This window comes from Pan troglodytes, chromosome 8 (assembly GCF_028858775.2).
Source record: "Pan troglodytes isolate AG18354 chromosome 8, NHGRI_mPanTro3-v2.0_pri, whole genome shotgun sequence".
NCBI classification, from domain to species: Eukaryota; Metazoa; Chordata; class Mammalia; order Primates; family Hominidae; genus Pan; species Pan troglodytes.
Window position 1 is genome coordinate 38,371,677 of NC_072406.2, and position 23,868 is coordinate 38,395,544.

A 23,868-nucleotide genomic window follows, 5' to 3' on the forward strand; every position below is an offset into this window, starting at 1 on the left:
TAAAGAGCCCGCATCACCAAGTCAATCCTAAGCCAAAAGAACAAAGCTGGAGGCACCATGCTACCTGACTTCAAACTATACTACAAGGCTACAGTAACCAAAACAGCATGGTACTGGTACCAAAACAGAGATATAGATCAATGGAACAGAACAGAGCCCTCAGAATTAACGCCACATATCTACAACTATCTGATCTTTGACAAACCTGAGAGAAACAAGCAATGGGGAAAGGATTCCCTATTTAATAAATGGTGCTGGGAAAACTGGCTAGCCATATGTAGAAAGCTGAAACTGGATCCCTTCCTTACACCTTATACAAAAATCAATTCAAGATGGATTAAAGACTTAAACGTTAGACCTAAAACCATAAAAACCCTAGAAGAAAACCTAGGCATTACCATTCAGGACATAGGCATGGGCAAGGACTTCATGTCTAAAACACCAAAAGCAATTGCAACAAAAGACAAAATTGACAAATGGGATCTAATTAAACTAAAGAGCTTCTGCACAGCAGAAGAAACTACCATCAGAGTGAACAGGCAACCTACAAAATGGGAGAAAATTTTCGCAACCTACTCATCTGACAAAGGGCTAATATCCAGAATCTACAATGAACTCAAACAAATTTACAAGAAAAAAACAAACAACCCCATCAAAAAGTTGGTGAAGGACATGAACAGACACTTCTCAAAAGAAGACATTTATGCAGCCAAAAAACACATGAAAACATGCTCACCATCACTGGCCATCAGAGAAATGCAAATCAAAACCACAATGAGATACCATCTCACACCAGTTAGAATGGCAATCATTCAAAAGTCAGGAAACAACAGGTGCTGGAGAGGATGTGGAGAAATAGGAACACTTTTACACTGTTGGTGGGACTTTAAACTAGTTCAACCATTGTGGAAGTCAGTGTGGCGATTCCTCAGGGATCTAGAACTAGAAATACCATTTGACCCAGCCATCCCATTACTGGGCATATACCCAAAGGGCTATAAATCATGCTGCTATAAAGACACATGCACACATATGTTTATTGCGGCATTATTCACAATAGCAAAGACTTGGAACCAACCCAAATGTCCAACAATGATAGACTGGATTAAGAAAATATGGCACATATACACCATGGAATACTATGCAGCCATAAAAAATGATGAGTTCATGTCCTTTGTAGGGACATGGAAGAAATTGGAAATCATCATTCTCAGTAAACTATCACAAGAACAAAAAACCAAACACCACATATTCTCAGTCATAGGTGGGAATTGAACAATGAGAACACATGGACACAGGAAGGGGAACATCACTCTCTGGGAACTGTTGTGGGGTGGGGGGAGGGGGGAGGGATAGCATCGGGGGATATACCTAATGCTAGATGACGAGTTAGTGGGTGCAGCAAACAAGCATGGCACATGTATACATATGTAACTAACCTGCACATTGTGCACATGTACCCTAAAACTTAAAGTATAATAATAATAATAAATAAATAAATAAATAAAATTGAAATTAATACAAAAAAAGATATAAAAACAGAACTGTCATTTGACTCAGCAATCTTATTACTGGGTATATACCCAAAGGAATATAAATTGTCTGTCATAAAGACACATGCATGCCTATGTTCATTGCAGCACTATTCATGATAGCAAAGGCATGGAATCAACCTAAATGCCCATCAACGGCAGATTGGATAAAGAAAATGTGGTGCATATGTACTATGGAATACTGTGCACCCATAAAATAGGAGATCCTGTCCTCTGTAGCAGCATGGATGGAGCTGGAGGCCATTATCCTTAGCAAAATAACACAGGAACAAAATACTGCATATTCTCGTTTATAAGTGGGAGCTGAATGATAACACACGAACACAAATTGGGAAGCAACAGACACTGGGGCCCACTGGAAGGTGGAGAGCGGGAAGATGGAGAGGATCAGAGAAAAAAAAAACTGTTCGGTACTAGCTTAGTACCTGGGTGGCCAAATAATTTGTACAACAAACCCCCATGACATGAAACGTGAATTTACCTATACAACAAACCTGCACATGTACCCCTGAACCTAAAATAAAAGTTTTTTAAAAATCCCTGCATGATTAAAAAAAAAGGGACAACATGTTTTTTAGGCTTTTACTTATAATATTGCTATGTCCTTGTATTTAAAATACATCTCTTTACATGCTATTTGCAAAAAAAAGAAAAAAGTAAAATAAATCTCTTATTAGCAGCTTTTTTTACTTCATTTAATCCAATTTGACAATGTTAATACTTTATTTATTTATTTTTACTTCTGTCTCCCTTTCCTGGGAGATAATAATAATATTTTAAGTATTTCAAATATGTGTCTGTAATAATTATTGCTATAGATGAGATTTAAATCTACCATCTGCTTTACATTTCTTTTTCTTATTTATGTATCTTCTTTGGGTTTATACAATATTGTTTTCAGTCTTCCTTTGTAGTATATGAATTTAGGGTGATAAATTTCTTATAAGCACAGATTTAGGTGCCCTCAACAGCTTTTTATGTGTCATATTTACATTATCATTTGGTTCAAAATGTTTTTAATTTCCTTTTTGATTTTTGAGTTTTTTGACCCAAGGTAATATAGAAGTAAATATGTTACTTAGTTTCCAAGTATACTAGGATTCTTTAGTTATATTTTTGTGAGTTATTTCTATATGACTTCTAATGTGGCCAGGGAACATACTGTCTGTTGTTTTAGTACTTTGAAATCTGTGGAGAGTCCCTTTTAGTCCACTGTATATTCAAATTTTATAAATCCAATTTATACACTTGAAAAGAATGACATTTATGCAGTGCTTTTTAATATAATGGATATGTCATTTAGGTCAAATTTTTTGATTAGGTTGTTCAAATCTTCATACTTAATGATTTTTTGTGTAATTTTTCTACCATTACTGCAAAAAAAGTATTAAAATCCCATACTATAATTGTGGATTGGTTCACTGTTTTTAGATTTCTGTTAGAGTTTTCCTTATTAAATTTAAATGTATATTATTGGTGCATATATATTTAGAATTTTTGTTACTCATAAATGTGTCATTGTGAAATGCCACTCTATTTCTTAGATTTATTTGCTTTAAATCCTTCTTTGTAAATGAATATACAGGCTTTCTTTTTGTTATTTTATATATAATATGTAGTTTTTCTTTTATAATAATTATCAATTCATGGAAAGTTGCAGAAGATATAGAGGGAGGTTTTCTATATTCATCACTCTGTATTCCCCAATGGTAACATCATATGTAACTGTGGTATAGTATCAAAACTAGGAAACTGTCATTGGTAACAGTCCACAGAGCTTATTCAGATTTCATCAATGTTATATGCATTTATGTACGTGTGTGCACTTCTATGCAATTTTATCACAAATGTAGGTTTGTATAACCATTACCACAATTACAATACAGAACTTCATTATGAAGCTTTCTATTCATAATTGCCATACCCACCTCCTTTCCTCCATTATGAATCCCTAACAACCATTAATTTCTTCTCTGCTTCTAAAATTTTTAAATTTAGAGTGTTGTCTAAATGGAATCATGTAATATGCAACCTTTTGAGACTGTTTTCTCTGCATAATTCATGAGATCTGTCCAAGTTGTTGTGTGTATCAATCGTGTGTTCCTTTTTTATTACTATGTAGTATTCCATAATATGGATGTCTATGTTGGTTTAACCTTTATTCAAGTGAAGCATGCTTGATTTTTTTTGCAGTTTTGGCTCTTAAAAATAAAGCCAAACACTTATGTACAGGTTTTTATGTGAACAAAGTTAACTTTTTTTCTGGTTTAAATGCCTAAGAATGCAATTGTTATGTCACATGGAAAGTGCAAGTTTGATTTTATAAGCAATTTCCAAAGCATTTTCAGAGTGGTTGTACCATTTTACATCCCTATGATCAATATCTGAGAGATTTAGTTTCTCTGTATTCTTGCCAGTAGTTGGTGTGATCACTTTTATTTTAGCCCTTTTCATAGATGTGTGATAATATCTCTTTGTGGTTTTAATTTACATTTCCCTACTTGTGAATGATGATGAACATCTTTTCGTGTACTTATTTTTCATAAGTATATCCTCTTTGTGAATGTTTATGTCCTTTGCGTATATTCTAATTGCAGTGCTTGTATTTTTACCCTTGAATTTTAGGAGTTTTGGAAATATTCTAGATTCTTTTTGGATAGGTTGCTTGCCATCATTTCTCCCAACCCATAGCTCTCGTTTTCATCACAGGATTTTGAAGAACAAAAGATTTTAATTTTGATGAAGTCCAATTTTTAATTTTTTTCTTTATGAATTGTGTTTCTGATGTCAAGTCTAAAAATGTTCCACCTAGGTCTGACTTCTAATGTTTTTCTCTTATTTTTTCTAAAATTCTTATAGTTTTACCTTTTAAATTTTAGCCCATGATCCATTTTGAGTTAGTATTTACATAGTATCACATAAGATGTGAATTTTAGGTCAGTTTTTTGTTTTCTTTTGTTTTGTTTTTTTGTTTTTGCCTATCAGTATCAAATAGCTCCAGTACCATTTGTTGAAAAAGTGATCCTTTTTCCACTTAATTGTATTTGTGCATCTGTCAAAAATTACTTGGGCATATTTTCATGAGTCTAAGTTTTCTATTTTTAAAAATTGAATCTTTTGCCTATTCCTTTGCTAATATCATAGTGTCTTAATTACTGTAGCTTTGTAATGAGTTATAATATTGAATAAATTGATTTCTCCCATTTAATTCTTCCTTGTCGCAATTGTTTTAGTTATTCTAGGAGCTACAATTTTTAATGTAAGTTAATAAGGTTCCTTATGTATACAAAATATATAGTGGGATTTGATAGGAATTGCACTAAATCTATACATTACTTTGGGAAGAATTGACATCTTTATTATAGTGAATCTTCCAATCCATGAACATAGTATGTCTCTTCATTTATATAGGTCTTTGATTTCTTTAGCAGCATTTTGTAATTTTCAGCATACAGATGCCATACACTGTTAGATTTATACCTAAGTATTTCATTTTCTTTTGGGTGATTATAATTGATATTGTGATTTTAATTTTGGGTGATTATAAATGGTATTGTGATTTTCATTTTAGTTTCCACTTGTTTATTGTTAGTGTTTATAGATATAGTTGATTTTCATAAGTCTCTTGTGTATTTTTTTCCAATTAAAGATACATATATAGTTTTTAGGCATGTTTCTTTTTAGTAGTGTATACTTAAACAATCTTAAAATATTTTAAATTATAGGGTTTTTTTGTTTGATACAGTTAATGATGTATTTGGCTTTGTATATACAGTTTTACAAATTGATTTCTAATTATCTTTCCTCTTTGATTCTTTCTGTAATTTCTTCTTACCACTATCAATTTTGTGTTTTACACAAGTCTTCTCTGAGGGGTATCCTTACTATTCATAATTGTCAGTGATTTAAACCATACATATTAATTTAGATTACTCCACATACTTATCCATTCCATTGCTTTTTATTCCCTTTTGCAGTTTCAAACTTTTATCTGGGATCATTTTCTCTCTGCCTAATAAACACTTCTTAGTACTTCTGGCAGTATTGGTCTGCTGCTACAAAGTTATTTCAGATTCTAGATTTCTGAAAATATCTTTATTTAACTTTTACTGTTGATGGATATTTTTATAGTGTAAACATCCTGAATTAGCAGTTATTTTCTTTCTGCACTTTCAGTCACTAATTTATTGTCACCTTATTTTTGTTATTTGTGTTAAGGAGTCAGCTATATATTTTTATGTTGCTCCTTCGATTTATGTATATAACATATATACATATGATTATATATGTAAAATTATATGTGTATATTTTTTAAACTACCAGCTTTAAAGTTTTTCTTTGTTTTTGATTTTAAGAAGTTTTATTAAAACTTCTTTAGGTGTTATTTTCTTTGTATTAATCCAGTTTAGGGTTTGTAGTGCCTCTTCAATACAAGCTTAATGTATCTTTGAACATTTTTAGCCACTATCTTTTAAAATGGTTCTTTTTGCCTCATTATTTCTCTCACCTCCCCTCTGGCTCTCCAATTATAGGTATGTTAGATATTTTTACTATGTTTTCTATTGTTCCCATCTTCTTTTCTGTATTGTCCACTTTTTTGTTTCTCTGTGTTTAATTCCAGACTTTTAAATGTAATAACTCTGTTACCTGCATGCCATCATGTATGTTTGTTTCTGCAGTCTGTATTTTTTTTTAGTTTTCAAGGAAATGCCTTCTTTTATTTACTTATTTTTTTGAAAACAGCTCTATTAAAATGTAATTCACATACTATAAAATTTACCCTTCTAAAGTGTACAATTCAGTGATTTTAGTATATTCACAGAGTCATGCAACCATCATCACTAACTAATTTTAGAACATTTTTGTCACTCCAGGCAGAAACCCTGTACTCATTAGGTTCATTCTCACCAGCAGCCAACACTTGGCAATCACTATTCTGCTTTCTGTCTTGATGGATTTGCCTATTCTGGACATTTTATATAAGTGAAATCATATAATATGTGGTCTTTTGTGACTGCTTTCACCTAGCATACTTTTTTGAGATTTATTTATGTTTAGCATGTATTAGTACTACATTCCTTTTTATTGCTGAATAATATTCCATTATATGGATAAACAACCTTTTATTTATCCGTTCGTCAGCTGATGGACATATGGCTTACTTTCATTTGGGGCTATTATGAATAATGCTACTATGAAAATTTTTGTGCATATTTTTATGTAGACATATGTTTTCAATTGTCTTGGGTATATATGTAGGAGGGGAATCTGGATCACATAGTAACTATGTGTTTAACATTTACAGTGACTACTAAACTGTTCCAAAATAGCTGCACCATTTTCAATCCCACCACAATGTATAAGCATTCCAGTTTCTCTGTATCCTTGCCAACACTTGTTTGCCTTTTATTGTTTAACCATCCTAGTAGGTGTGAAGTAGTATCTCATAGTGGTTCCTGGTTATTTTTTAAAACTCTTATTGATGTCCAAAATAAATGCAGAATAGTGCACAACTTAACTTGTCTAACCAGCATTCAGATGGGAACAGAGAATGATACGAGCAAAATTCAATTTTGCTCTTTCAATCACCAACTTATCCCTTTAGAAAGGTAACAACTAAGAAATACCATTTGACCCAGCCATCCCATTACTGGGTATATACCCAAAGGTCTATAAATCATGCTGCTATAAAGACACATGCACACGTATGTTTATTGCGGCATTATTCACAATAGCAAAGACTTGGAACCAACCCAGATGTCCAACAATGATAGACTGGATCAAGAAAATGTGGCACATATACACCATGGAATACTATGTAGCCATAAAAAATGATGAGTTCATGTCCTTTGTAGGGACATGGATGAAATTGGAAATCATCATTCTCAGTAAACTATCGCAAGAACAAAAAACCAAACACCGCATATTCTCACTCATAGGTGGGAATTGAACAATGAGAACACATGGACACAGGAAGGGGAATATCACACTCTGGGGACTGTTGTGGGGTGGGGGGAGGGGGGAGGGATAGCATCGGGAGATATACCTAATGCTAGATGACGAGTTAGTGGGTGCAGTGCACCAGCATGGCACATGTATACATATGTAACTAACCTGCACAATGTGCACATGTACCCTAAAACTTAAAGTATAATAAAAAAAAAGAAAGGTAACAACTATTCTGATTTCTAAGAGCATCTATTAATTGTGCTTGTTTTTGTCCTTTGTATAAATGTAATCATACTTCATATAAACTGAATGGCTTAAAATGCAAATGAAATTGCTTTCTAATCAACACTGGAAAAACTACATAACAATGATAGGCAAGTTTTTTTTTTAAATCATTTTTAGAAACCTGACAGCCTGCTTGCCTTCCTACTTTCCTTCTTTCTTATTTTATTCATATATACCATCTTAATTTATATTTTTCCATTTGTCCCAATATGCTCTTTTTTCCTCTTTTCTTATGTTATTTGGTTTTAATATAGTATTTCTTTTTTATTATTTAACTTTTCCTTCTCTTTGCCAGTTAGGCATATATATATTGCTTATATTAATATTTTTTAATACTTTTAGTAGTTATTCTATGGATTTCAGCATGCATCCTTAGCTCACTAAAGACTGATGTAAGTTATTCCTTTTACCTTTCTTATACAAAGTAAGATATCAGCACCATTTAACTGGATTTACTTCCCACCTGCCTTTATGTTTATTTTTATTTTTATTTTGAGACAGGGTTTTGCTTTGTCACCCAGGCTGGGGTGCAGTGGCACAATCATAGCTCACTGCAGCCTCAAACTTCCAGGTTCAAATGATCCTCCTACTTCAGCCCCCGAGTAGCTGGAACTACAGACATGTACTACTACATCTTGCTGATTTAAAATAAATTTTTCTGAGATGGGGTCTCACCGTGTTGCCCAGGCTGGTCTCGAAGTCCAGAGCTCAAGTGATCCTCTAGCCTTGGACTACCAAAGTGCTGGGATTACAGGCATGAGCCACTGTGCCCAACCCCACCTGCCTTTTATATTGCATTTAATTTCAATATACGTCTTGAATCCATGAGACATTATTATTACTATTACCATCTTGTATCATCAATATTAATTTAGATTTACTCGCATATTTACTTTCTATTGCTATTCATTCCCTCCTGTATCTTTGGGCTTCTGTGTGGTATAATTTGAGATTGAATGTCAGGCATCGTGTTGTTACAGTGGTTCTCGATGCATTATCTTTTTCCAGAGAGGCTTTAACCTATCTCTGATAAGTAACTTGATATAGACATATCACCTTAACCCAACCAAAGCTTGAGCTGTCCCAGTGATGGATAGTAGTCCATGAAAGGCTCAAACTAGTTTTTATTCACTCTTAACTTACAGAGGCTGTCATTGAGAAAGCCAGGATTGTTTACTAGGACCTTTATCCATAGAGGGTCCTAAATTCCGAAGTAGTCTCTTTAACATTGTGATACGGCAAAAGACTTCTTTTTCTCTTCAGCTTCTGCTTAGTTTCTTAGAGTTTCACTCTGGGCAGATTAAGAATTCAACAATTTTTTTTGAGGATTAGCTTTTTTTTTTTTTTTCTGTACTTCCCTTATCTCTGAGATTTTGTCTTCCTGAGTATTTTTCTAGCCCCAAACTTGATTTTTTTCTTTTCTTCTCATGCCTGTGAGAGTGCCAAAACTTAGCTGGCATCTCTTCTTCTTATCAGCTTACATCTGTCTGCATTCTCAGTCTTCCCCCAGTGCTTCATATCATGAAATACTCGGTTTAATACAGAAATGCAGAACACAGGACTTTTATTTACCTCCTTTTTTTTTCCTTGGATCTCGGTCCCTCCATTTTGGCTTCACATAAGCTTTCTTATGCCTCTCCATAGGGTTTTTTTTTTCTTTTTTCTTTTGTATTTTATCCAGATGTTCTAATTGTTTTGGTAGGTGCTACAGCTTGCTAACAAACTATTGTTTCATAGAAAAAAACTGAGTTCAGTTTTGTTCTTTTTTTCCCTCATTTCACTAATATTTATTGAGCACCTACTATGTGTCATGCTTGTGCTAGGATTTGGGAACATTGCAGTGAAGAAGACAACCCACTATCCAGCTTAAGAAATAGATTGTCACAAGTCTCTTAGAAATCCCAAGTGCTCCTCCCTCATCCTATACCTGTCTCCCTCACCAAACAGTAAGCATGATCCTGAATTTTACGTTGATCACTGTTGTTCTTTATAGTTTCAAATGTGTATATATCCTAAAGTGTACTTTATAAAGTTCTACATGTTTCTGCGTTTTATAAAACTGAAATCATATTATGTGTACTCTCACACAATTTGCATTTGCTTCTTGATGTTTTAATTAGATCTATCTATATTTATGTATATAATGCAGTTCATTCATTTTTCTTTTTTTAGTATTACAATTAGTAATATATTACATTTTATGTGTTTTTTCAATAAACACACATTTTGAATGTTTTGGAGTACAATTACTTAGTTGTAAGTTACATTCATCTTCAACTGTGTAAACAATGCCAAATCATTTTCCAATGTGTGTATATTAGATACTTTAATTTTTATTATTTTAACTTTTAAGAACTTATTCATGTAATCTGTATGGAATTAGGAGTAATAATTAAAAATAATGGTAAGATCACTCTGTGTAATATATAAGAAACGGATTCAAGGAATGCAAATTTGAGAAACCATATATGAAGCAGTTATACTAATTCTATTGAGTGATTATAGAGGCCTGGATTAGTATTATGACAATAGGGATGAGAAAGGCATTGATTTTACATATAGCTAAAAGGTATAAGTGACGGAACTTGGAGAGTAAGGAAAAGTAAGTTTCTAATCTGGGCTTCTGCAGTTAGCAAGTACGCAGATAACCTTAACATTTGCACAAAAGTTATAAAATGACACAGAGATCAAATTTATAGTAAGAATAAGTATAGAACAGAGCCCTGGAAACCCCAGTTGGTAAGTCCAGGAAGAGGAAGAATGTCAGCTCGGGGCTGAAAGGGAGTGGCAAAAGAAGTAGGAGGAGAGTTGAATATTTGAGAATGGGAAGTCAAGGAAAGAAATGTTTCATGAAAGAGGGAATGGTCAGAAGTGTCTCATTCTGCAGAAAAGTTAAAAAATTATGACCTGAAAATAGCTAATAGATTCAATGATGTGAACATCACTTGTGTATTTGGCAACATCAGATCAATGGAGCAAGGGTGGTGAGAGCCAAATTGCTCTGGTTTGATGAGGGAGGTAAGTAAATGGAGATAATGAGCATAGATAAATCCTTCAAGATGTTTGGGTAGTAACTAGAAGTGAATTTAGGGTTGAGAGACAGTTTAATTTTATTATTATGGTTTTTAATATGGCTGAGATTTGTGCACAGTTAATAATGAGGAACGTTGCTAGTAAAGAGGAAAAGGTTGAACAAGAAAGGGAACATTCTTGCTAGAGGAAGTCACTGGGAACATGTATGGCGAGAGTGGACAAATATTGAAATTAATCAGCTTTAAATAGGACGGACATGGTTTCCATTTTACTAGGAGCATATGGGTGTAGATTTAGTAGACTTGTTGGTTTGCTCAAAGGCAGTTGAAGGAGTTTCTTCTCGTGGCTTTTATTTACATTTAAAAGTAATTTTAATTCATCTTGAATTCAAAGATATTATTCATATTAACTTATTTTGTTTAGCATTTTTTATTTTAAACAACAATTTATTTTAGCAAAATATTTAAAGAAGGACTACTCAAAAACAAACAAATCAAGCACACATGAAGTTTTTTATTGTAAATAGGGTAAAGCACATTTATAACAGGTCCAATTTTTCTTTTTGCTTGCGGGTTTTAAGCTGCTTGAGAACCAGACCATGATTTTGTTCTTTGTTGCACAACAGGGTTCGGTAAGCGAGAGTTAAATTCTGTCAAGAGTGAAAACAAAGTCCCCAGTGATGTGAACTGTGACTGCGGGGAGCATGGGGTGTCAAAGTTAGAGCATAGATGCATCATAGTGAGTTTGTGATTTAGTGGAGGGGAGTGTTTCATTATCTGAAAGTGTCGAACATACAAAGAATTTACGTTTGTCAAGCCTTTGGGCTATTTCTGTAGGAAGGCCTAGAAAACTGGGCTTGCTCACTCAGCGAGATGTAATTCTGACATTTTCCTGAGTCAGTCTCAGCCCCCACAAGGCATCTTGCTGTGTGTCAGTGTGAAGTCTGCAGACTTGTAATGTGTCTGAACCAGATGCTGTGTTGCTATCCCTTAGCCCTGTTTTGTGAGAGCTGGCTCCATCGAACATAAGAACATTTCAAAAATTAATAATAGAAAAATTTCTTTTTTAATTTTAACGATGTCATAAAATAAAACATCCTCTCTTCTGCCCCCAACCCTACCCCAGTTTATCATACTTTTAAAACTGGGTTTTGACAGCTGCTGAATAATAGATATAAGATGTTCTTTTTCTCCCTTGTGAAATACTGCATTATTTGTTATTCATGGGTTCTTGTTTTCCTGGAAGGTGGTTTGGTAAAATATGTGAGTGATGTGTACCCTATGATTACCAGGAGGCCTTTTAGATTTCCTGTATGAGTGTTTTCCTTTGGCTTTAATAAACTTGCAAATAGTTGTGGGAAAGAGGCTACTGAATGTTAATATAATTGACCTGTTTTAGTACAAAGTCTCCCCAAACCCACTCCCAGATGAGCAGATTCATTTATTTATTTATTTTATTTTATTTTTATTTATTTATTTTTTTGAGATGGAGTCTCACACTGTCGCCCAGGCTGGAGTGTAGTGGCATGATCTCGGCTCATTGCAACCTCCTTCCTTCTCCCAGGTTCAAGCGATTCTCCTGCCTCAGCCCCCTGAGTAGCTGGGATTACAGGTGCCTGCCACCACACCCGGCTTATTTTTGGTATTTTTAGTAGAGATGGGCTTTCACTATGTTGGCCAGGCTGGTCTCGAACACCTGACCTCACGATCCACCTGCCTCCGTCTCCCAAAGTGCTGGGATTACAGGCATGAGCCGCCGCTCCCGGCCCAGATGAGAAGATTCAACATTTTAAAGTATTTCTTCATAAGTTACAAAGAAGGAGTAAAAAAATATTAAAAGCTGCTGCCTTTTTAAAAATCTAGAAGCCTCCATTTCTACTTCATCTTGCTAGCGTCAAGCTTTTAATCTTTCTTTTTGCCTCTGTGGTGTTGCCATCTGCTTTTTGAATAAGGCTAATACAGCAGGAAACTTGCCGGAATTAGATAAGGCTCCGGTCAAAACAAAGGAGAGCTATGCATTTGCCACTAAAGCAAAAAAGAAGTGACAGACCAGACTGCCATAGAAACACCTTTGTTTCCACTGCGGAGACTTACCTGAGGCACAAGGGGGGTTTCGTTTTCAGGAAATCTAGGCGGAGAAAAGGCACTTCACCTGGATGCCCTGAAATGAAGGTTTGTTTCCTAAGATTTGAGTTGAGGAACTCTGCATTGGGAAGAGAGAGATTCATTTGTAAAAATTGTAACAGGTGTGGGACTTAATTGCATTTCTTAAAGTATATTTCATATGTACATTTTCAAATTAATAATCTTCCCTTATTTGAAGCTTAATGATTCCAGCAAACTGGTCCATCTGGAATACTGCCTGAAACCAAGAAGAATAGAAAAAAAAAGTTGAAACAATCAAAATAGACTGTAAAGTGACCATGCACTAGCATCTGTTCCTCATTTATGGAATACTTCTGTGAGCCTATACTTCCTAGGCAGTGACTGATACTCTTTGGAGCCACACCCTTGGGGTTGAATCATGGCTCAGCCAGTTGCTAGCTGTGTGGTTTTGGGCAAGTTACTTTAGCAGTTTGTTCCTCAAAGTTCTCCTCTCTAAAATGGAAATAATAATAGAGTCGCTATAGAATTGAGTTAATACTTGTGCAGCAGTGCCTGGTATGTGGTAAACAGTAAATATTAACTATTTATTATCTTATTTACCCTTACTTTATTATTTATTATCTCATATACCCTGCATGCTTTGCGATCTAGTTTCCAGATATACAGGCAGTTGTAACTATGATTTGAAAGGGAGAAAAGACATTTGTAGAGTTAAGTCTATATTTTAGGATTAAAATAGCCTATATTTTAGGATAAAATTTTGAGCTGCTAGCTCAAAATAAAGAATAAAAAACCATGAAAACTAAGCATAAGAACTCAAAAAGTACAGCACTCTGGGCTATTTAATGTGTGAGAAAATAGCCATAAACTTTCAATGGCTCCAGAGGGCATTAGTGAATTTCAACACAATTCAGTACCTATTGTTCAGAGTAATGATTCTGACTCATGAAGATGTTAAATTCTGTTCATGGTGTTCAGTTTAGAGAAATCAGAAAGAATTTTACATTTTAGGAAAATTCCAAAACAAAAATTTTAAAAAGGCATTTAAAGGTCCATTTCTAGAAGATTTGGAATTACATAAACTTTATTTATTTGATTTTTTTTTTCTGACGCCTCTTTTCAGTCCAAGTTAGTTTTTTTCAGAATTATTTATAAATGTGGTTTTTCGGCACAAGTATTATTTCTGTTAAATGCCAAACAAGTCTTCCCTGTATGCACCTCATCTTAGCTTTCATTTTAGCCATTCCACTTCTCAGTAATATCTCCATACAAATCTTCTTGACTGTCAGGCTGACCAGGTTTTGCTCTGCAATTATGTTTACCAGGAGTTGGCAGTCTGAGGTATGTGAGATGAGATATACATCATGCTGATTGCAATACGACCTTTAATGTTTACATACACATCTTTGAACTAGAAAGATCATTTTGCTCTAAAATATTTTTTTAAAAATTTAATTGTGGTAAAAATACATAATATAAAAATCTAACTATCTTAACCTATTTAACTGTACAATTTGGTAATGTTATTTATATTCACATTGTTGTGTGACAGAGCTCTAAAAATTTTTCATGTTGCAAAATGGAAACTCTACACCCATTGAACAACTCCTCATATTCCCTTGCCCCTAACCCTTGGAAAACACCATTCCACTTTCTATTTCTATGAGTTTATCTACTTCAGGTACCACATATAGGTGGTATCATAGAGTATTTGGCTTTTTGTGCTAGGTTTATTTCACCTAGCATAATGTCCTCTATGTTCAACCATGTTGAAGCAGATGATAGAGTTTCCTTCTCTTTTCAATTCTGGATAATATTCCATTATTTTTATATATCACATTTTGTTTATCCATTTATTTGTTGATGGGTATTTGGGTTACTTACAACTCTTGGCTATTTTAAATAGTGCCACTATGAATATGGATATGCAAATAGCTCTTCAAGTTCCTGCTTTCAATTATTTTGGATACATACCAAAAAGGGATTGCAAGATCATACAGTAATTCTATTTTTAATTTTTTTGAGAACCTTCATACTGTTTTCCATAGTGGCTACACCATTTCATGTTTTCACCAACAGTGCACAAGGGTTCCAATTTTTTCCACATCCTCAGAAACATTTATTATTATTATAATTTTTTGATAGTGGCCATACTAATGGAGGTGGGATAATATCTCATTGTGGTTTTGATTTGCATTTCTCTAAGTATTTAGTGGTGTTTAACATCTTTTCATTGGCTTATTGGCCATTGGTATATTTTCTTTGCAGAAAGTTGCCCACTTAAAATCAGGTTATTTGTTTTTCTGTGTCATTGTGTTGCAGGAGTTCTTTATGTGCTCTGGATATTAGCCCTTTATCAGATACATGGTTTGCAAATGTTTTCTCCCATTCTGTAGGCTGACTTTTCATTCTGTTGATTGTATTGCATTCTTTGATGCAAATAAGTTTTTAAATTTGGTGTAGTCCCATTTGTCTATTTTTGGTTTTGTTGGTTGTGGATTTGATGTCATATCCAAGAAACCATTACCAAATCTAATGTCATAAGGCTTTTCCCATTTTTCTTCTAGAGTTTTATAGTTTTAGGTGTTATGTTTAAGTCTTAAATCATACTGATTAAGTTTTGTGTTTGGTGTTAGGTAAAGGTCTGACTTTATTCTTTTGCATGTGCATATTCCATTTTCCAAATACCATCTGTTGAAGAGAATGTCCTGTCCTCACTGAGTTGTTGAAGACAATTTGAACATTATACGTAAGGGTTTATTTCTGGGCTGTCTATTCCATTTGTCTATATGTCTGTCTTTATGCCAGTACCACACTGTTTTGATTACTATAGCTTTGTAATGTGTTTTGAAATCAGAAAGTGTGATGCCTCCTACTTAATTCTTTTTCAAGATTGTTTTGATGATTTCGGGTCCTTGGGATTCCATATAAGTTTAGGACATTTTTTCGATTTCTGCAAAAAATGTTGTTAGGATTTTGATATGGATTACATTCAATCTGTAGGTTTGCTTTGCTTTGAATAGTATGGATATTTTAACAATATTAAATCTTTCAATTCAGTGTTGCATGAACACTGGATGTCACTGTCACTTCTTTATATCTTTTAACATTTCTTTCAGCAATATTTTACAGTTCTCAGAGTATACTTCTTTCACCTTCTTGGTTACTCCTAATCATTTTATTCTTTTTGATATTTTCATTTTATTCTTTTTGATATTATTGTAAATGAGACTGTTTCTAAACTTACTTTTGGATTATTCATTGTTAGTATATAGAAACAACCAATTTTGGCATGTTGATTTTTGTATCCTACACGTTTGCTGGATACATTTATTAGTTCTAGTAGTTTTTGTGTGTGTGGAATTTCAGGGTTTTCTACCCTCAAATTATATAAGATCTTGTCATCTGTGAACAAAGATAATTTTACTTTTTAATTTCCTTTTTGGATGCCCTTTAGTTTTTTTTCTTGACTAAATTGTTCTGGCAAGGACTTACAGTACTATGTTTCGTGAAAGTGGAGAGAGAAGGCTTTCACACCTTGTACCTGAGCTTAGAGGAAAAGTTTTCAGTTTTTTACCATTGAGTATGATGTTATCTGTGGTTTTTCATGTATGATCTTTAATATGTTGAGGTAATTTCCTCCTATTTTTAGTCTGTTGGGTGTTTTTATCATAAAAGGGTGTTGCATTGTGTCAGATGCTTTCTCTGCATCACTTGAGATGATCGTTTGGTTTTGTCCCTCATTCTGTTGATGTGTGTAACTACACTGATTGCTTTTTGTGTGTTTAACTATCCTTGAATTCTAGAAATGAATCCCACTTGTTTGTGGTGTATAATCCTTTTTAATGTCTGTTGAATTTCTGTTGAATTTGGTTTGAGATTTTTGCATCAATATTCATCAGAAATGTTTGTCTATTGTTTTCTTTTCCAACAGTATACTTATCTGGCTTTGGTATAGTATAGTGCTGACATCATAAAATGCGTTTGGAAATGTTCCTTTCTCTTCAATTTTTTTTTTTTTTTGAGACAGGGTTTTGCTCTGTCACCCAGGCTGGAGTGCAGTGGCGTGATCTCGGCTCACTGCAACCTCCACCTCCTGGGTTCAAGTGATTCTTGTGCCTCAGCCTCCTGAGTAGCTGGGACTACAGGCACACGCCACCACGCCTGGCTAATTTTTGTATTTTTAGCAGAGACAGGGTTTCACCATGTTGGCTAGGATGGTCTCGATCTCCTGACCTCATGATCCACCTGCCTCAGCCTCCCAAAGTGCTGGGATTACAGGTGTGAGCCACCGTGCCTGGGCTTCTCTTCAATTTTTTGCAAGAGTTTAAGGAAGATTGTTGTTTATTCTTTTATACATGTTTAGTAGAATTCTCCATTGAAGACATGTGGTTATGGGCACTTTTTTATTGGGAAGTTTTTTGATTACTGAATTTAATCTCCTTACTAGTTATATATCTGTTCTTTTTTATTATTTATGATTCAATCTTGATAGCGTGTATGTTTCTAGATATTTATCCACTTCACTCTAAACTCTTGACCACCATATCTTAAGCAATTGGATCTGGTCTGCTCCTAGGAACCTGGATTTGATTGTGAGTTCTTAAGAGCTGTCTTTTGTAAATCTCTGCTGGTGGCTTGTTAAGGTTCATCAAAGTAGGCTTCCAATATTGTAAGCAGCTTCCTTATTCAGGGGTACAATAATGACGGCAATCGTGGGCCATCCAGAGCAGCTGCTGTCATTATGCCAGCTGCATTGGTGAGGTGAGAGCGGTGGCAGCAGGAGTGGTTGTGGGAGCAGCAGTGGCGGCAGTGGGTCCTCTGTGGCCTGAGTCCCTGAGGCAGTCAACCGCACCACCCCAACCCTTGCATGGCCAGACAGAATCTGTTCCCAGGCCCAGAGCCTCTGCTGTGGCCTCAACCTTGCTCCCTGCCATGTCCCACGGGCCCATAAGCACCAGGCCAAAGGTGCAGCCAGGACTTATGGGGCTGGCCCCAGGAACATTGGAGTCATTTTTGTGGGGTTGGCCAGGTCCACCGTACCACCTGCATCTCACCCATTGCCCTGGGAGCCATCGCAATGAGGCCAGGCCAGGTCACCTGCTGGTGGAGGAGCAGCATGGTCAGGCATGAAGGGCGGGCAGAGGTGGAGCTGGGTCTGGGGCAGTGCTGTGCTCCATGGAGCCAGTGGGAGCTGGGAGCAGGCAAGATTCCTGCACTCCCATGTGTGGCTGCAGCTGCCCAAGTTGTGGCTGCAGACCCAGGCATTTTGCACTCTTGGGGGGCCTGGGAAGGCCCCCTCCCTTGCCCACACAGGCTTGGAGGTGTCTGCTCCCGTTGCCTGGCCTCTCTTTGCTTTCAGTGCCCACTCCAATCATGGAGCAAAGTTGAGGCTGAGCCCAGGTGCTGTTGCAACCTGACAGGGTGTGTGCTTGCTTGGGACAGTGCTGACAGGCCAGCCCCTGCCACCTTGGCCCCCTCTAGACTTTGGGCACCAATGAGCATGGGAGGGAGGCCCAGTGGGTGCTGAGGGCAGCTTGGCACTGGCCTGCAGGCATCCCTTGGCACAAACAGCCTGGGTGCCATGAATGGTGGCAGGCATCAGACAAGATCCTGGGAAGAAGAGGGGAGGGTCCCCAGTGAAGCCCCACCTTCAGACAGGGGAGGTGGTGCCTTTTCTGGACCTGTCCATGGCCACCCATGGACCAATGGACATGTACTTCCTCCCTGCTGAGGCCCATAAAAGCCCTGCACTCAGCCAGACTTAAGGAGATGATGGGACAACCAACTGCAGAGAGGAGCTGCCCACCGCAGGGTCTCCTCTTTGCTGAGGGCTGAGGAGATAATGGGATATCCAGTTGCAGAAAGAAATTAACCTCTCTGCTGAGAGCTCCACAATCATCAGGATGACCTGCCTCACAGAGAGGAGCCTCTTTGCTGAGAGCTGAACACTCGTTGGAACACTCTGGCTACAGAGAGGAGTACCCCACTGCAGATCTCCTCTGAGCTGTTCTATTGCTCAGTAAAACTCCTCTTTATCTTGTTGACCCTCCAGTTGTCTGTGTACATTCTTCCTGGATGGAGTACAAGAACTTGGGACCCGCTGAATGGTGGGGCTAAAAAAGCTGTAACACAAACAGGGCTGAAACACGCCCCTTGCATGCCATATTGTGGGTGACAAGAAGGAAAGAATAGAGAAGGAAAGAAGAGCTGTGGCCCTTTGGGGATCCCAGACCTGGAAGCTCCCTGAGCCAAGGCTGTGACGTCCTTTTTAGGTCTCTGTGGTTCCTGGCATCCCCAAGCTTCTGGGCACCACACCACGTTTCTTGGTGTTAGCTGTTGATATGGTTTGGCTTTATTCCCACCCAAGTCTCATCTTGAGTTTTAGCTCCCATAATCCCCATGTGTTGTTGGAGGGACCTGGTGGGAGGTAATTGAATCATGGGAGCAGGTTTTTTCCATGCTGTTCTCATGATAGTGAATAAGTCTCATGAGATTTGATGGTTTTATAAAGGGCAGTTCCTCTTCGCATGCTCTCTTGTCTGCCACCATGTAAGACATGCTTTGGCTCCTCTTTTGCCCTCCATCATATTTATGAGGCTTCCCCATCCATGTGGAACTGTGAGTCTTTTAAATCTCTTTCCTCTATAAGTCTTGGGTATATCCTTATAGCAGCTTGAGAACAGACTAATACAGTAAATTGGTACCGGTAGAGTGGGGTACTGCTATTAAGATACCCTAAAATGTGGAATTTACTTTAGAACTGGGTAACAGATAGAGATTGGAACAGTTTGGAGGGCTTAGAAGAAGACAGAAGGCTGTGGGAAAGTGTGGAGCTTCCTAGAGACTTGTTGAATGGTTTTGACCAAAATGCTGATAGTGATATAGACGATGAAGTCCAGGCTGAGCTGTTCCAGATAGAGATGAGGAACTTGTTGGGAACTGGAGCAAAGGTGATTCTTACTATGTTTTAGCAAAGAGACTGGTGGCATTCTGCCCCTGCCCTAGAGATCTGTGGAACTTTTTACTTGAGAGAGAGGATTTAGGGTATCTAGCAGAAGAAATTTCTAAGCAGCAAGGTGATCAAGAGATGACCTGGGTGCTTTTAAAAGCATTTAGTTTTATTCATTCACAAAGATATGATTTATAATTGGAACTTGTGTTTAAAAGAGAAGCAGAGCATAAAATTTTGGAAAATTTGCAGCCTGGCAATGCAGTAAAAAAGAAAAACCCATTTTCTGAGAAGAAATTCTAGCTGGCTGCAGAAATTTACATAAGTAACAAGGAAATGCGGAAATTTGCATAATCACCAAGACAATGGTGAAAAATGTCTGTAGGGCATGTCAGAGGTCTTCATGGCAGTCCCTCCCATCACAGGCCTGGAGGCCCAGGGGGAGAAAATGGTTTCGTGGGCTGGCTCCAGGGCTTCCCTGCTTTGTGCAGTCTTAGGACTTGGTGCCCCGTGTGTCAGCTGTGGCTAAAAGGGGCCAAGGTACAGCTCAGACCATTGCTTCAGAGGGTCAAGCCCCAAACCTTGGCGGCTTTCACGTGTTGTTGGGCCTGTGGGTGCACAGAAGTCAAGAATTGAAGTTTGGGAACCTCTGCCTAGATTTCAGAGGATGCATAGAAACACCTGGATGTCCAGGCAGAGGTGTGCTGCAGGGGTGGGTCCCTCATGAAGAACCTCTTCTAGGGCAGTGCAGAAGGAAAATGTGCGGTGGGAACCCCAACACAGCGTCCCCACTGGGGCACTGACTAGTGGAGCTGTGAGAAGAGGACCACCATCCTCCAGATCTCAGAATGGTAGATCCACCAACAGCTAGCACTGTGTGCCTGGAAAAGCCACAGACACTCAACACTAGCCCATGAAAGCCGGGAGGTGGACTTTACCCTGCAAAGCCATAGAGGCAGAGCTGCCCAAGACCATGGGAACCCCTTCTTGCATCAGCATGACCTGGTTGTGAGACATGCAGTTAAAGGAGATCATTTTGGAGCTTTAAGATTTGACTGTCCTGCTGGATTTTAGACTTTCATGAGGCCTGTAGCCCCTTTATGTTGGCCAATTTATCCCATTTGGAATGGGTGTATTTACCCAATGCCTGTAACCCCATTGTATCCAGGAAGTAACTGACTTGTTTTTGATCGTATAGGTTCATAGGCGGAGGGGGCTTACCTTGTCCCAGATTAGACATTGGACTGTGGACGTTTGAGTTAATGCTGAAATGAATTAAGACTTTGGGGAACAGTTGGGAAGGCATGATTTGTTTTGAAATGTGAGGACATGAGATTTGGGAGGGGCTGGGGTGGAATGATATGGTTTGGCTATGTCCCCACCCAAATCTCCTCTTGAATTGTTCCTATCCTAATCCCCATATATCATGGGAGGGAACTGGTAGGAAGTAATTGAATCATGGGGGTGAGTTTTTCCCATGCTGTTATCTTGAAAGTGAATAAGTCTCACGAGATCTGATGGTTTTATAAAGGGCAGTTCCCCTGCACACGTTCTCCTGCTTGCTGCTATGTGAGATGTGCCTTTGCTTCTCTTTTGCCTTCCGCCATGATTGTGAGGCCTCCCCAGCCATGTGGAACTGTGAGTCAATTAAGACTCTTTCCTTTATAAATTACCCAGTCTTGGGTATGTTCTTATAACAGCATGAGAGTGGACTAATACAGCCATCGAAGCTGCTTATGGTACACCTGGTTCAGCTGCAGTCTCACAGGGAGCCAGTGCCCTTGCCAGTGCCTAGAGCTGTCCTCCCTTCTGCAGCTGGTGTGCCTTGCTGCACACAGTGTGTGGACCCCACACTCACTCACACACCCCCACTGCTCCACACCTGGCTTGCCCTTGGCAGGTGTGGGATCCAGGCTGGTAGCAGGAGCCAAGGGCAGCCTTCCAGGCTGAGTGGGCATAATGTGCCTAGCAGGCCAGAGCAAAAGTCAGGCCGAGGAGCCACTGGCCACAGAGGTTTCTGGCTGGCAAAATGACACTCCAAGGATCCCATAGCAATAACTCTTAATTTTTATATTTTTATCAATTTTTATCAAAGGCTACTCATGGAGCAGCTACCCTCATGGAGGAGAAACAAGTGCTACTTAACAAGCAGCCCCTCAGCCTAAACCCAAACTAAACATTAGTTGAGCATCACTATATTTACAGTTTTTTTTTTTAAACTAGGTTAACTAAACTAATTTCCTAATCTTAAAAATGTATAATTTTGTTTAGGAGGTAACAGAGATGAAGTAGCGAGGGAATCATGGTGGTGGGTACAGCAAGAAAATATGCCTTGCAAGTTTATTGAAAATTTACAATTCTTCATAAAAAAAAAAATAAGCCAAGACCACTTGTATACTTCAAGGCAAAAGCATGAAAACAGTAGCACATTTGGTTCCGTACAGGCCCTGCTGTCTTGGAGGTGGAGTCAGTACAGCAGGATGATCTGCTTTTATTGATTTTAATTGACAAAGTTTTTTTTCTTTCCTTTGAGATCATAAAATTATTTATTAATAGAATAACAAGTTTGAGGTAGCTAATAATTCATGTTTCTGTGTTTTATGTAATAAAATCAGGAGGCATTTCTTTCAAGTTCAAGGAATATTTTATTTGGCAATATGTACCAGATCTAATCAATTCAATTTTTTAAACATTCATTTTTTATGTTGGCTGTAGAGTTAGTTTATAGCAGAGAGATACTTTAATTACAATAAACTTTCAGATCTTCCATAAGAATTTAAAATTCTCAACTGAGTCACTGTTGCAGTGCTGAGTCATATCATCATGAAATCAGTGATGTTCTATGTTCTAATGAATAGCATTAACCTCTGAATTTCAGCAAGGTAAAATATTTCAAGAATTCTAATGTAGTCTTAGTATCTAAGACTTAGTTTACCTGGTTTACCTTAGTTTACAAATCCTTGCTGGATGAATATTTAGTAAGTCTAACTTATAACAAACTCCACATGCTATATTCGTAGTATCGCGACGTCGTAACGGAAGTAATGATACCCCATTGAATTGCTCCTCTCAGGATCCTTTGATTCTTTCTTTCTGCCTAACATTTTAGCTCTGAAGTGTCCCGAGTCTCACCACTTGGATCTATTTCCTGATAGTATGTTTAGAGGTTCTAGCAGGGGAACACAGCAGCTTGTGTACCCTTGAGTGAAGAATGGTTCTCCTCTATTTGGGAAGGTCATCCTCTTTGACCTAGCAAGTAGCTTCAGGAAGGACACACATGGAGTAGCGAGGAAGGAAAAAGACACCTGCCAAGTCAGCCAGATTAGCTGAATCAGTCCTGGCAATCAATGAGGTGGCAGATGTTGCAGCCGGATTACTCTCATATTTTTGGATCTGTTTCCTTTGCTGACTGAAGGCACTGCTTAGTGATTTAGCCTTATCTAATCTCACGGATTTATCTATGATCTTTATACAAATGATTCACAAATTATACAGCCCAGACATCTCTTCTAAACTTCATACTAGTTTATCAAACTACCTATTTGAGATGTAGATCTAAATTTTTGAATAATCACTTCACCGTGAGCATTTCCAAAACTGAACTTCTGATCTTTTCCCTAAATCTAAAGACTTTCTCAGATCAGTTAAATGACAACTCCATACTTAAGTTTGCTCAGGCCAAAAACGCTGGAGTCATCCTTTATTTTTCTTTTCCTCTTATACCCTGTATTTAACCCATTAGGCCATCATGGTGGCGCTACCTTTTTCAGACTATGTCTGTGTCTGGTGGAATAGTTATTCTCATTAATTAAAGACAGTAAGGCTCAGAGATGTTAAGAGAACAGCCCAAATCCACATGGTTGGGAAGTGACGAAGTCAGATTTCAAATTTATCTTTTCTGACTGACCACAACTAATATGCTCTTTCCATAATACTAGTGCTTCTCCTAAATACATGTTATAATTACTTCTTTTATTTACATAGTTTAGAA

At 37.3% G+C, this 23,868-nt stretch overlaps 1 protein-coding gene across 2 annotated transcripts in view; it reads left to right on the forward strand.

The window, feature by feature from the left end:
• GPR158 (G protein-coupled receptor 158) overlaps positions 1-23,868 on the forward strand; it is a 422,057-nt gene that overhangs the window by 190,302 nt on the left and 207,887 nt on the right. The gene's annotated exons all lie outside the window — the stretch shown is intronic.